General features: G+C 45.8%; 1 pseudogene; it reads right to left on the reverse strand.

Annotated features, from left to right (window-relative positions):
• Positions 1-7,987: 7,987 nt before the first annotated feature.
• On the reverse strand, positions 7,988-8,106 carry LOC136638268 (5S ribosomal RNA; annotated as a pseudogene).
• Between the last annotated feature and the right edge of the window lie 7,650 nt (positions 8,107-15,756).

Genomic DNA, 15,756 nt, shown 5'->3' on the forward strand with positions numbered 1-15,756 from the left:
GGAATTCATTGCTATGAGATAAGAACATAAGAACATAAGAACAGCCCCACTGGATCAGACCATAGGCCCATCTAGTCCAGCTTCCTGTATCTCACAGTGGCCAACCAAATGCCCCAGGGAGCATACCAGATAACAAGAGACCTCATTCTGGTGCCCTCCCTTGCATTGGCATTCTGACATAGCCCATTTCTAAAATCAGGATGTTGCGCATACACATTATGGTTTGTACCCCGTAATGGATTTTTCCTCCAGAAACTTGTCCAATCCCCTTTTAAAGGCATCCAGGCTAGATGCCATTACCACATCCTGTGGCAAGGAGTTCCACAGACCAACCACACGCTGAGTAAAGAAATACTTTCTCCTGTCTGTTCTAACTCTTCCAACACTCAATTTTAGTGGATGTCCCCTGGTTCTGGTGTTATGTGCGAGTGTAAAGAGCATCTCCCTATCCACTCTGTCCATCCCCTGCATAATTTTGTATGTCTCAATCATGTTCCCCCTCAGGCGTCTCTTTTCTAGGCTGAAGAGCCCAAACGCCATAGCCTTTCCTCATAAGGAAGGTGCCCCAGCCCCGTAATCATCTTAGTCACTTTCTTTTGCACCTTTTCCATTTCCACTATGTCTTTTTTGAGATGCGGTGACCAGAACTGGACACAATACTCCAGGTGTGGCCTTACCATAGATTTGTACAATGGCATTATAATATTAGCCGTTTTGTTCTCGATACCCTTTCTAATGATCCCAAGCATAGAATTGGCCTTCTTCACTGCCGCCGCACATTGGGTCGACACTTTCATTGACCTTTCCACCACCACCCCAAGATCTCTCTCCTGATCTGTCACAGACAGCTCAGAACCCATTAGCCTATATCTAAAGTTTTGATTTTTTGCCCCAATGTGCATGACTTTACACTTACTGACATTGAAGCGCATCTGCCATTTTGCTGCCCATTCTGCCAGTCTGGAGAGAACCTTCTGGAGCTCTTCACAATCACTTCTGGTCTTCACCACTCAGAAAATTTTGGTGTCGTCCGCAAACTTTGCAACCTCACTGCTCACCCCTGTCTCCAGGTCATTTATGAAGAGGTTGAAAAGCACCAGTCCCAGGACAGATCCTTGGGACACACCACTTTTCACCTCTCTCCATTGTGAAAATTGCCCATTGACACCCACTCTCTGCTTCCTGGCCTCCAACCAGTTCTCAATCCAGGAGAGGACCTGTCCTCTAATTCCCTGACTGTGGAGTTTTTTCAGTAGCCTTTGGTGAGGGACCGTGTCAAACGCCTTCTGAAAGTCCAGATAGATAATGTCTATGGGTTCTTCTGCATCCACATGCCTGTTGACCTTTTCAAAGAATTCTATAAGGTTCGTGAGGCAAGACTTACCCTTATAGAAGCCATGCTGATTCTCCCTCAGCAAGGCCAGTTTGTCTATGTGTTTTGAGATCCTATCTTTGATGAGGCATTCCACCATCTTACCCGGTATGGATGTTAGGCTGACCGGCCTATAGTTTCCCGGGTCCCCCCTCTTTCCCTTTTTAAAAATAGGCGTGACATTTGCTATCCTCCAATCTTCTGGCACTGTGGCTGTTTTGAGAGACAAGTTGCAAATCTTAGTCAAGAGATCAGCAACTTCATTCTTCAATTCCTTAATAACTCTTGGGTGGATGCCATCAGGGCCCGGTGACTTATTGATCTTTAATTTATCAATGAGGTCTGAAACATCTTCTCTTTTAACCTCTATCTGACTTAACTCCTCGGTCAGGAGGGGCCATTCGGGCAGCAGTATCTGCCCGTGGTCTTCTGTCGTGAAGACAGATGCAAAGAACTCATTTAATTTCTCTGCCATCTCTAAGTCTCCTTTTATCTCCCCTTTCCCTCCCTCACCATCCAGAGGGCCAACCGCTTCTCTGGTGGGTTTCCTGCTTCTAACATATTTGAAGAAGCTTTTATTATTCTCCTTAATGTTGCTGGCCATGCGTTCCTCATAGTCTTGCTTGGCCTCCCATATCACCTTCTTACATTTCTTTTGCCACTGTTTTTGTCCTTTTTATTCTCCTCATTAGGGCAAGACTTCCATTTATGGAAGGAAGCTTCCTTGCCCTTCACAGCCTCTATAACTTGGCTTGTTAGCCATGCGGGCACCCTCCTGGATTTAGTGGAACCCTTCTTTCTTTGTGGTATACACCTCTGCTGGGCCTCTATTACTGTTGTTTTAAGCAGCCTCCATGCACTCTGGAGAGATTGGACTCCTTTTACCCTGCCTTTTAACCTCCTTCTAACCAGCCTCCTCATTTGAGGGAAGTCCGCCCGTCGGAAGTCAAGGGTTTTTGTTAGAGATTTGCCTGGTATTCTTCCCCCAACGTGCATGTCAATACGGATCGCAGCATGATCACTGTTCCCCAATGGCTCAGTAACATTTACATCTCTAACCAGGTCCTGTGTACCGCACAATATTAAATCCAGAGTCACCTGCCCTCTGGTGGGCTCCGTGACTAGCTGCTCTAAGCCACAGTCATTTAGCACGTCAAGAAATCCGGTTTCCTTATCGTGACCAGAACACAAATTGACCCAGTTAATATGAGGATAATTGAAGTCCCCCATGATTACAACCCTGTCCCTCCTTGTCACCTCCCTGATCTGTTTCCTCATTTCAAGGTCCCCATCCAAGGTCTGGAGGACAATAGCATGCCCCCAGTATTACATCGCTGCACAAGCCTGGTAATTTAACCCACAGAGATTCTATGGTGGAGTCGGACCCACCTTCAATCTCTACTTTGCTGGATTCTATCCCTTCTTTAACATAAACGGCCACCCCAGCTCCAACACGCCCCTGCCTGTCCTTCCTGTAGAGTTTATAGCCTGGGATTGTAGTATCCCACTGATTTTCTGCATTCCACCAGGTTTCCATTATGCCCACTGTGTCAATGTTTTCCCTTGTCACCAGACATTCCAGTTCTCCCATCTTTGCTTGGAGACTTCGGGCATTCGCATAAACGCATTTGTACACGGAATGCCCCAGGATGGGCTGCTTATTTGCTCCTTTGTCCCTGCATCCTCTCATTCTGCCAAACCGTCTATAACATCCCATCACGCTACCTTTCCCAATTTCATCTCCTACTCTGCCTTTGTCTTGTTGTTCTCTAACCTCCCCATCCTCATCCCATAGCGATGAGGAGTCCCGAACCGGATGCCCCTCGGCTCCTGTCGGCCTTCCCCCAGGGATCAGTTTAAAAGCTGCTCTGCCACCTTTTTAATGTTATGCGCCAGCAGTCTGGCTCCATTCTGGTTCAAGTGGAGCCTGTCCCTCTTGTACAGGCCCCGCTTGTCCCAAAACGTTCCCCAGTGCCTAATGAATCTAAACCCCTCCTCCCTACACCACCGTCTCAGCCACGCATTGAGACCCCTGATATCCGCCTGCCTAGCTGGCCCTGTGGAACAGGTAGCACTTCAGAGAACACTACCTTTGAGGTCTTGGCTTTCAGCTTCCTGCCTAAAAGCCTAAATTTGGCCTCCAGGACCTCCCAGCTACACTTGCCCACGTCGTTGGTGCCGACATGCACCACAGCCGCTACCTCTGTGGTAATGTGGTAATGGCCACTATCTCAGGTAGCTTTAAAGGAGGATTGGAAACGTTCATGGAGAACAAGTCTAGCAATGGCTATGCAGTTGTACTGGAACAATGGTGGGAGAGAAAAATGCTTTTCTCTGTGGGCTTCCCAGAGGCAGCCGGTTGATTGCTACGGAAAACAGGATGTTGGACTAGACGGGCCTTGGGTTGACATTAGGGCTTTTTAATGTTCTTACATATTGAAGTGACTCATACCCTTACGTAGTGACAAGAATCTCAGAAAAAAAAGAAAGAAATCCATCTAGAAGCAAGCACAGTAGTTTGTTTATTGCTAAGGAAACTGTTTCTTCTGCCAGTGTCAGTGTTTGAGGATATATATATTCTAGCTTTAAATCTGGTTTTATAATTTGATATGGATAAACTATTTGATGGCATATTCTGTTGTCTGAGGTTACACAATGCTTGGTGCCCTCTGGGTCATCACTTCATTTCCACCAGTTTAAGTCTCACTTTTGTTAAGGATGCCTGCTGCAGGAAGGTCAAAGTCAAGTGGTCAGGCATGTATAAATATATAGGGCATGTTTCTTTTTTTCACCAGGGGCTCAGACTCTGATGCTTGGGGGCAAGGGGGAAGAACCTAGGCAAACAGTACAGTTTATTATCAAGAGGAGGTAACCACTTCTGTTCAGCTGAGAGTGAGCAACAGTTGAGAAGGGAAAAGGAAGGAAAATTGGTGCCTGCTGAAGATAGTGTCCACTGTCCAGGAACAAGACATTAGAAGGTGACATACAAATGCTCTGCAGGGTCAGCGTAAGCTTTCCAGGCGGCCTTGGACACAAGCTCTGTGTATCCACCCCCCCCCCCGTTTATATATGTGTGTTTTTAAAAGCACATGTCCTTGCAAGCTACCCCCTCCTTCTGCAACACTGGACAGATGGAGGAGAATTCTGTGGATCGAAGCTGCTGTTTATCCATTTGATTGCCCAGTAAGCATCCCCTATGGATTCCTGGGAGGGGTAGTGGGGACAGGACAGCAACAGCTGCAGGGATCTATACTTTTTACTAGGCGCCATCTTAAAATTCCCCCATGCCCTGGCCCTTGATCCAAGTCTGATGTTGGCAACCTTCAGTCTCAAAAGACTATGGTATTGCACTCTGAATGGTGGTTCTGGCACAGCGTCTAATGTGGCTGAAAAGGCCAATTCGGGAGTGACAATCCCTTCCACACTGGGAGCAAGTGTAGTGTGTCCCTGGTGTGTCTCCCTGGCTATGGCCTTCCTTCTTTGCCTCAGTCTGTTGGCAAAGTGTGTCTTCAAACTGGGAAAGGCCATGCTGCACAGCCTGCCTCCAAGCAGAACGCTCAGAGGACAAGATTTCCCATCTGTTGAGGTCCACTCCTAAGGCCTTCAGATCCCTCTTGCAGATATCCTTGTAGCGCAGCTATGGTCAACCTGTAGGGTGCTTTCAATGCACAAGTTTTCCATAGAGGAGATCCTTTGGGATCTGACCATCATCCATTCTCACAACATGACCAAGCCAATGCAGGCATCTCTGTTTCAGCAGTGTATACACGCTGGGGATTTCCAGCTCATTCCAGGACTGTGTTGTTTGGAACTTTGTCCTGCCAGGTGATACCGAGGATGCGTTGGAGACAGCGCATGTGGAAAGCATTCAGCTTCTTCTCCTGTTGTGATCGAAGAGTCCATGACTCACTGCAGTACAGAAGTGTACTCAAGATGCAAGCTCTGTAGACCTGTATATTGGTATGTTCCATTAGCTTCTTGTTGGACCAGACTCTCTTTGTGAGTCCGAAAAATGTGGTAGCTGCTTTGCTGATGCATCTGTTTAGCTTGATATTGAGAGAAAGAGTGTTGGAGATCATTCAGCCAAGGTACACAAAGTCATGGACAACCTCCAGTTCGTGCACAGAGATTGTAATGCAGGGAGATAAGTCCACATCCTGAACCATCACCTGTGTTTTCTTCAGGCTGATTGTCAGTCCAAATTCTTGGCAGGCCTTGCTAAAATGATCCATGAGCTGCTGCAGATCTTTGGCAGAGTGGGTGGTGACAGCTGCATCGTCAGCAAAGAGGAAGTCATGCAGACATTTCAGCTGGACTTTGGACTTTGCTCTCAGTCTGGAGAGGTTGAAGAGCTTTCCGTCTGATCTGGTCCGGAGATAGATGCCTTCTGTTGCAGTCCAAAGGCCTGCTTCACCAGGACAGCAAAGAAAATCCCAAACAAGGTCGGCGCAAGAACACAGCCCTGCTTCACTCTGCTTCGGATGTCAAAGGGGTCTGATGTTGAGCCATCAAAGACTACAGTGCCCTTCATGTTCTCGTGGAAAGACCTGATGATGCTGAGGAGCCTGGGTGGACATCCAATTTTGGGGAGAATCTTGAAGAGGCCGTCCCTGGTGACCAGGTCGAAAGCCTTCGTGAGATTTATGAAGGCTATAATGAGTGGCTGTCGTTGTTCTCTGCATTTCTCCTGCAGCTGTCTAAGGGAGAATACCATATTGGTGGTGGACCTGTTGGCTCGGAATCCGCACTGTGATTCTGGATAGACGCTCTCTGCAAGTACCTGGAGCCTCTTCAGTGAAACTCGGGCAAACAGCTTTCCTACAATGCTAAGGAGAGAGATGCCGCGGTAGTTATTGCAGTCACCCCTGTCGCCTTTGTTCTTGTACAGCGTGACGATGTTTGCATCCCTTATGTCCTGTGGTACTCTACCTTCTCTCTAGCAGAGGCAGAGGATTTCATGCAGCTCAGTGGCGATGATCTCTTTGCAGCACTTTAGGACTTCAGCAGGGATGCTCTCTTTCCCAGGTGCCTTGCCAGAGGCGAGGGAGTCCAGGGCCACGTGAAGTTCTGCTAGGGTTGGTTCACTGTCAAGCTCCTGCAACACAGGCAGGCACTCAATGTTGTTCAGTGCTTCCTCAGTTATTGCATTTTCTCGGGAATACAGCTCAGAGTAGTGCTGCACCCAGGGTTCCATCTGCTGCGCCCGGTCCTGGATGACCTCACCTGTGGCAGACTTCAGAGGAGCAATTTTCTTCTGTGTTGGACCTAGGGCCTGCTTGATACCGTCTGACATCCCCTTGATGTTGCCTGTGTCAGCTGCTATCTGTATCTGGGAACAGAGTTGGAGCCAGTAGTCGTTAGCACATCTCCTGGCAATCTACTAGACTTTGCTGCGAGCAGCTTAGAGGACTTGCAGGATCCGAGTCAGAGGTCAGGCATTCTGCACATTTTAAAATGGCACCTGGAAAGAAAGAGGACAGACTGTTGCTACCACTTCATCTTCCATTGCCCAATACATTATGGGGATTCTTACTGGGGAAGGAGGCTAAGCTGAGGCATTAACAGGCCAAGTGGACATGGCTGGACACCAGCATGGGGTGGTGGGCTGTCAGTTGACCAGGTCCCACCTATGATGCCATCCTGATGCCAAGTCATAATACTACCCAGCATTTAAATACAAAAAAAGTTCCTCAAAATTGCTGGTATGATGAGCAGTAAATAGTGGTGCATAATATTTAATTAATTTAATATGTTTCTACCCCACTTTTCCCTTGCCAAGACAAATGCCCAATGCAGCCATAGACAGTGATTTTTTTTCATACCACACATCACAACATTGTTCTAGAAATTGCATTAACACATTCCAAAGCCTTTATTTCTTAATGCCAAGTCATGTCTCCTAAACAGAGCTGTTTGGAATAATAGAGCTCTTATTCATGGGATAAACATTCCTAAATAATTCCTCATGCTCTGACAACAACCAGACTGGATTGCTGTGGTGTGCTTACAATGAACCGGGAACTGCAACTGCTTCAGTACGTAGCAGCAAGTTTGTTGACTACGAATACCAAAAGGAAACACATCTTGCCACTAAAAAAAAATTCTAATTATGGCTTCTAATTTGTTTCTGGGCAAAATTCTTATTTTTTTTTTTATGAATTGTTCTTGATGAAAGATTGTTATAAAAAATAAGCATGAAAACCATCCAAAAACACAGTAATGGAAATACGGGTAAAACAAAATAGTGATATTCTGGATAATTGCACCTATTACCAACCACTCTGAAGACATGATAACATTACAACCATTGCTTCTGGACAAAATCTCAAGGGCCAGCATTGACCTATAGGACTCTAGATACCTTGGGACCTGCATAACTGAAGGCCTGCTTCCATACAAACCTGACCATGAAAGACTCTCTCAGAGTGCCCGCACGTGGAGAGGTGACAACAAAAGACAGCGATTTCTTAGTTGTGGCACCTGATCTGTGAAATGCCCTCTGTCACCAATTTCTCAGTTCCTTCTCTAATGGCTATTAGGTGCAGGTTGAAAGCACTGCTACTTATTCAAGCATTGGTTGGTTGGCAACCTTCAGTCTTGAAAGACTATGGTATAAGCCTACAGCACCCGGAATTCCCAGGCGGTCTCCCATCCAAGTACTAACCAGGCCTGACCCTGCTTAGCTTCTGAGATCAGACGAGATCGGGCATGTGCAGGGTAACAGCATTAGAGTCCAGGATATTTTACCATAGGTGCTTTCTTACTGGATCTGACTCATTTTAAACTTATGATGTGTGCTGCTCCCATTCTACTTTATAGTATTTTGCTGCTGTTGCATTTGCTACTGGGTTTTTAAACCTATGGGTTTTACAAATATTTTTAAATTATTATTATTGCTTGGGTCTAGCTGCTTTAATTATTGAATGCTTCTTGTTGAAATTTAGTTGTAATCTACTTTGGTAGAGGCAGGATAGAAATATTTTTATATACATACAAATGTTTAATAATAATACACACATATCAGCTGGATCTGTGGCATGGAAGCCATAATAAAGGAATCTGGTTGTATGTATACAAAACAACAGGTTACTCCGCATTGGTTATCAGCCAGTGCCCAGCTGTGCCTAGGAACTTGTCCCTCCCTTTCTGGGCTTCTTGCTGGGAGAAGCGTAATGTAGTCACAGCCGTGAAGTCCTGGGTCAGCTAGTGAGGCTGTGACAGGCAGCTTTGCCTGTGCCACGAAGGAAGTGTCCATGTGCCGCTGGTGGCATATGTGTCACAGGTCGGCTACCCCTGCTCTACATCATACAGTTTCTGGTTTCCTTTTGAAAAGCATGGCAATCGAACAGTTGTTAGAGCACTGAAGAATAACTATGAAATGAGTTCTTTTCAATATCTAGTTCAGAAGGAATTGATTCACAAGTGCCAACACTGATACTGAAACATTACAGAACAACCTTATAAGGAAGCAATTTATTTGAGTGATGGATTCTAGAGAGGATGGCATCTATGCCTTCATCTTTTCAGCACCAAGTGAAAACTTAAAAAAAAATCCTTAGGCCAGAGTTTCCCCAAATCTCCAACAGAGTTTGTGACTTCATAAGTGTTTGTGGGGAAGGGGCAGTGCCAGCGCTCCCATGATCATGCTGGCGCTGTGGGGGAAGACATGGGGAGCCCTCGCACCTCTCCGCAGGCCTGCCAAAGGGTTCGCAGGTTCCCCATATCCTCTGGAGGGCAAGAGTAACTCCTGGTAAATGTAAAAAAACAAACCCATTTCTCTGGTGCTGCTGTCAACATCTCTCTGGCCCTTAGGGGGCAGCAAACAGGCTTCCTTGGGTGGGCTGTCACAATGCCACAGTTTGAGAAGCTCTGCCTTAGGCCTTCTAGAACTGCCATCCTAACCTCACTTACCTGGGAGTAAGCCCCATTGACTGTAATGGGACTTACCTCTGAGCAGATATATATAGGATTGGGCTTTAAATACAGTGGAGTTTACTTCTGAGTAGACATGTTATGCTTGTGATATAAGCATATAATGCTTAGCTCCTCGTTTTAACAATGGCAATGATTTAATAATTGTGATTTTGTGTGTGTGCGTTTTAAATGTAAATGACCTTGGGCATTTTTTTTTGTTTGAAAGGCAGCATGCAGATGTTTGAGAGTCAAAGGAAAGGGATCTATGCAGGGAACCTCAGACTATGGGATTTAAAACACAATTGACTCTGTTCCCCGAATTGTGATTTTACACCTGGTTCTGGCTGGTGGATCTGGGGACAAAGCAGATCCCACAAGCCAGAAGTCTTTCCATGCCTGCTATAAGGTCTGCGTATACCAAAAGGTACTTTGGTATTTAAATACCAAAATACAAAAAAGCGTTACTTAAAGCCATATTTGGTTCACCATATTTTAGATTTGGGGCATAAGAGGAGTACAGCATGCTTTAAAAAAAAATAGATTGGATCTGTTGCATGAAACAGTTAAGATCAGGTGTTATTCTTTTCCTTTTCCTGAGACAAATAAAAATAAGCTCTGTTTAACTTCATAAAGGGTACTGAAAAGTAAATCACTTTTGAAAGCTTACAAAGAGTGCCAGCTTTGTTCATCTACCCATAGCCTCCATCATACTGTCTTCTCATCTCGGAGAAATTTCTGTCTTGGAACCTGCCCCCGGATTTCTCTCCTTTAAAGGTACAATCTGCAATCAACAAGCTTGTTAAGCAGTTTAACAAGGTGAAAAATATTCAATTACTTCCCATGTGTTTATCATGCTGTTGCAATGCTGGAAAGTCACAACATGGTGTTTGTCATCATTGCTTCTGCTGATCAGATTTAATACTGTCTAGCTGAGGCAAATTTGGCTTGATATAATAGATATTTTCCTTTCTTCTGGACTCATTTTTCAGGCCACAGATTTTTCTTAAACAGAGCGGTTATTTATTTCCACAACAGATGTCTTCTTGCCTTCATTTCCTTTTTTCACTAAGGGTAACACGGAGCCTTCTCTTCACAATTTCTTATTTTGATGTATGTGCTATTTCAGACTATAGTCAGTCTTGGACCTGAGGGAGGTCAGGCAAAGGATTTAATCTGTGCAAAACCAGCAAGTTTTGATCAAAGGCGGGATGGCAGGAAGACCAGCAAGGAAGCCTATTCACACCAAAAGATCAGAGTGGGCTATGTGTGGGTTAGCCTGATTGCTATGAATGCAAGGGGCTGCCACAGCTACTATTGCTCATTGACAGAACCTGGGAAAAAAGGGGGTGGAGAAAAGGAGCACAGCAGATTTGAGGAAAGGAAGCTCACGTATTGAACTTTCCTAAACGGAAATATCTCTGTAACTCACTTCAACACTCCAGACATCAAAAACACTGATTTCAATAATATTTACATCCAAATAATTTTTTAAGATTGCAGACTTCATTAAGAGTCTAACAGAAGACTCAATTCATCCCCCCCCCCCCAGAAATTCAATGATTTCCCTGCATGGAGAAGCACTGATAGAAAGTGTCACCTGTTGAATCTCTGCCAACCTTACAGCTGCTAGCCATGCAGGTGTCCTGGCAGAAAAAGGAAGCAACCACAGGCTCCAAACTGTGTCAGAGGTATCTTGAGAAACAGGTAGCAGTGAATCCAGAATACAATATCTAATTCAGAGGGGGGAAAAGAGACAGAGTTGACGTGAAAATGAAAAAGTAGAAGGAGGAGAGAGGGATGACTTAACATGTAGCAAAAGAGTGTGCATTTGTGAGTGGAAGGGATTCACCTACATCTATAAACAGCCTAATCCTAACCTGCGCTGGAGCAGGCAGGCTGGCTGGCCTGCACTGTATCGAGTGCAGGGTTGGGGCTGGCTGCAGCACAACTCAGAGTAAGGGGAATCAATTTCCCTTACCCCGTGTTGTGCAGCAGTTGCCCCAACTGCAGTTGTGCTAACAAAATCAGTGGTGCAGATCTGAACAGGCCTATGTAAGGCTGGGTTGCCCAGGAGTGGAGTTAGGATCCAGCTGAAGTGCCGGATCCTGGCACCACCCCCCATCCAGGGCCCAGTCTGCCCACTAGCCCACCCTTTCCCCACTCCATTCCACCCCATTCTGCCTTCCCCCTGCCCTCCCCAGACCCTGTGCTGGTGGCCCACTGCCAGTATGTACTTACCTACCTCCAGAGGTCAGAGTCATTGCCTTTTGGCACGTTTGTGACATTCCCAGACCAGTGCAAGGGAATGCCACTGGCCTAACCGTGTGGAATAACATATTTTATATTATATATTTTTTAGACTGTGTTCAATTTGAAATATTTAGCTACCCTACTAGTGAGGTCCATTTACCTCTTAGGCATCTGTGTTCAAACCTTTGTTGATTTTGAATTGCTTTTGAAGTAGTAGGGGCCCCAAAAGATTTCAGCCTAGAATGGGGTCAGCCCAACCATGTAGCAGACAGATGTGGCTTGCATCAGTGCTGGATGGGGGTGAGGGGGGAGATGGTGGATTCAGGGTCCTCTGAATCCTGTCTACTGCTGCCTTCCCCCAGCCAGCGGCAAATGCATGTCACATTGATCTACATTAGAATGTAAGAGCCCTGCTGGATCAGGCCAAAGGCCCATCTAGTTCAGCTTCCTATATCTCACAGTGGCCCACCAAATGCCCCAGGGAGCACACAAGACAACAAGACACAATTTGCTTCCCTTACGGTGCTCCCTTTAAGGGGCAGAAAAAGAGTGCCACTTCCATTGCACTGGAGGCTGTGGCATGCACCCCTTCCCCCCACACACTATAGTGGTGGCAGGAGGAGAGCAGATTCAGGCACCATTTTCCCCTGGTCTGACCTTCCTGACCAAAATGGCATGTGTCTTTCAGGAGAACATCTGTTTGCTCATTATTGACAACTGGGACAAATGGATAGCAGCCATTCACAAAAGAATCCAAGTCACCTCGCTTATGACAGTAATTCAGGTATGGATTTGCTTTGTCAATTTTTCCCTTAATGCCAAGGAGTATGCTTGTTGATTCCATTCCTCTAACGTGGCAAAATCCTGCCTTTTCCACTGGCACGCTAGTACTCACCTTGCTACCAGCAAGTGAAAGACAACAAGGTCCTAATATAGATCTTGCCCAAAAAATATTTAATAACACCAAAAGGGGAAACTTGATCCAAATTACAGACTACTTGGCCCCTGTTTTGAAGTTCTAAACCCATTTCCTTTTTTTTTTTTTTTTCCCATGAAAGGGACATGTATGAAACTGTCACATTTAACAGCTTTCACACATTTAGCTGAATGGAAGGAAAATGTGACCCTCAGTCAAACGTAAATGCCAGATTCCCTCAGCTGCGTTGTTACCCCTGCAATGATAGAGCAAAGATAGGTGCAAATCAGAAGGAGAAAGGTCAGCTTTCACCTCAGCCTTTTCACCTGCTCAGTTTTGGAAGCACACAAGCATAATTGAGCAAGCATTTTGCCTCAGTCCTACTTCCCAGTTTTAATATAACTTTCCAACTCTGCTTTTTTTCCCCCTGTTCAATTGACCGTCAGAGAAGCAGACAGAGGGTGCCTTAATGAACCACAATTTTTGCTCAGATCATTAGCTGCCCCAGAAAGAAAGTTAATGAACCCTGTATATATAAAGACAAAAATCAGGTTTTCCTTTAATAGCCTCCATACCAAGAGCATCATTTTCGGTTAGTCTAATCCCTGGATAATTTACTTTTGAGTCCCATCATTTTTATTTTATTTTTTTGCCGTCAAAGGAAAAGAGTGGTGGAGAACATCTGTTCATTAAGTGTACACGGACAATGTTCAGAGACAGTGTGGAGGGATTGATGGGAAAAGCCTGGAGACAGAACATAAGCCATCTATTTCAAAAAAGACTTTCAAGACAGGGGAAGTGGATTTAGATTTTTTACAAGAATGAGAAAGGGATACCTCTTGCTGAACACCATGTGCCCCTGGAACAAGCTGGTGAACTAAAACTAAATTCCAGCAGTAGTCAATAATGAATGAACAAGAATAACTCGTTATTCATCAGAAATGGACACTTAAATAGTGTAGTGGAAGGGCAATCGGAGCTCTTTCCTTCCCTAACATAGATATCCTTTACTGTGAGCCAAAGCTTCCAGATGAATGCCAGATAAAGTGGAGACCATATTTGCACATTTGCCCCCACCCCCCCCCCCATTTTAAATAAGATAGAATGTCCACATAGAACCACCACGCAATTAGATTTTTACGTGGAAACTCTGGATCTTACTGGAGGTTATCCACATGGTAGGTGGAAAAAGGCCATTCCCAAGCAACTGCTGAGGGACTGCCCCTTACCCCTCTCAACCAGTCATTGGGCAGCCCAGACTCACATGTCTGCAGGCAAAGCTGGGCAAAGAACGCTCCCTCCCACATTCATGCAAGGCAGATTGGCATTCTCCAATATGTGCAATGATGAACATTGGATCCTGTCCCTTCTTTTTGCAGCCTCCCTGTCGCCTTTCTCTCCTTAAACTTGTGCCAGCTAAAGAGGAGAAGGAGACCCATTGTGGAGTGGGAGTCTTATGGAGCGGTAGGGAGATTTAAATCTCCTTTCCCCCCCGAAGCCTCCCAGTCTGCCCCCCCCCACTGTATACTAACATGTGCCTTTTTGGTGTGGTTGCACCAGTGGGAGATTAAGGGCCCAATCTGGAACCCTCCCAGCTCTGGTGCTGAGCCCTAGCACTGGCACTGAGTGCCGTCAATGTACCTTAAAGCACATTTGCGGCACCAGGAGAGTAGAGAGCACTGGTGCTAGGCCTGCACCAGTCAGACGTTGAGCCCAGCACCAGCAGGAAGTGGACACACTGCCGTTGGGGCGGGTGTCCTTGGGAGAGGGGCAGAATGAGGGTGAGTTGGGTGGAGGAACTGGGGCAGGAGGGAGTGGGACTGGCGGAGCTCTGCTTCTCCATGTCCTGAACTCCATGTCGGGCTGAAAAGTTTGACACAGTGTCTCTCATGTCTGTGCAGTCAAAACTGTGGGTGGTAGCAACTGTTACCCTGCACATGCTGGATCTCTTCTGATCTCAGAAGCTAAGCAGGGTCAGGCCTGGTTAGTACTTGGATGGGAGACCGCCTGGGAATACTGGGTGCTGTAGGCTTATACCATAGTCTTTCGAGACTGAAGGTTGCCAACCAGACTTGAGAAGCCCCACTGCGGGGCTGGGGCTTTCCCCGGGGGAAGGGGACGAAAGTGCCACATCTGCTTTTGTGCCACATCTGCTTTGTCCCTCAGAAAAAATTTCATAGCTACTTCAAAAAGTGTGTATAGCAGATCAAGGACAGTATGGAACATGGGGGCAAGCCCACAGGGTTTCAGCTGGAACAGAGCTGTCTGCAGGCCCATGGTGGGAAAGCTGGCTGACTGAGCAGGGAAAAAGCCTTAGGGCCTTTTCTCCAGTAATGCCACCCCTTATGGTTTGTAATCGCCCACGTTTCTTTCTCTCTCTCCTGTAAAACGTAAAGAGGAATGATTGGTCACATGTTGTTGCTGTTCTAACAAAGACTGCCACCGGCCTCTTCCTACGGTGCATTAAGGGACAAAGTTTGCAACAGGTCAAGGGAAGGTGTTCCTCTCCAAGCTTCCATTGTTGCAACACACAGAAGCTCTGGGGAAACAAAAAATAGAGCGACATTGTGGTGCAACATTAAGTTACATACCAACAGAATAACCCCCGACTGCTTGGATTTTCAAAGCCATTTATTAGTTTAACTGCTTGGTTGTTGCTGATTTACAATATCATAATGAAGTGGAAAGCCCCCTGTCTGTAGTCTCCAGCATTCCCTCTTAAAAGGCAGGCCTGCCGTTTGCCAAGCATTTGAAATGAATGTTATCAAGCAGAGCACATGAATTAGAAGCAGATAGCCAGCGAATTGCCTGTCACTGAGGATCATTTTTACCTTTTATTTTTGCAGCGAGAAGACCTTCAAAATGCATTCTAAATATTCCTTTAAAGGAATTATTCTAATAGAAGATAAAATAGCAATGGGAAATGCCTGAAATAAATGATATTTGCAGATGACTGGCTATTGAAATGTCAAACCTGCATCGGCAAGCTTAGCATCTGGAACTAATGCCCCCAAATAAACCTCCTAGTGAACAAAAGAATGCAGGGTTGTTAAGGCAGACACAAACAGACATAAACTAACTCATAAAGGGCACTCCTATTGTTTGTACTGCTATAATATATGAAACCACAAGACCGCCTACATGGAGGGAGATGGCCTCAGACTCCGTATGGCCAGTGTTAGAATTTATGGCACAGAGCTCACTCTCCAGAGGAAGTGAGCAGGACAAAAAACACATTGCCTTAAAATGGTCTGTGGCAGATGGGCTTAGAGCAGAAAGCAGACCAGGAAGTGGACTAGAAGTG

Source organism: Tiliqua scincoides, chromosome 1 (assembly GCF_035046505.1).
Source record: "Tiliqua scincoides isolate rTilSci1 chromosome 1, rTilSci1.hap2, whole genome shotgun sequence".
Lineage (NCBI taxonomy): Eukaryota > Metazoa > Chordata > Lepidosauria > Squamata > Scincidae > Tiliqua > Tiliqua scincoides.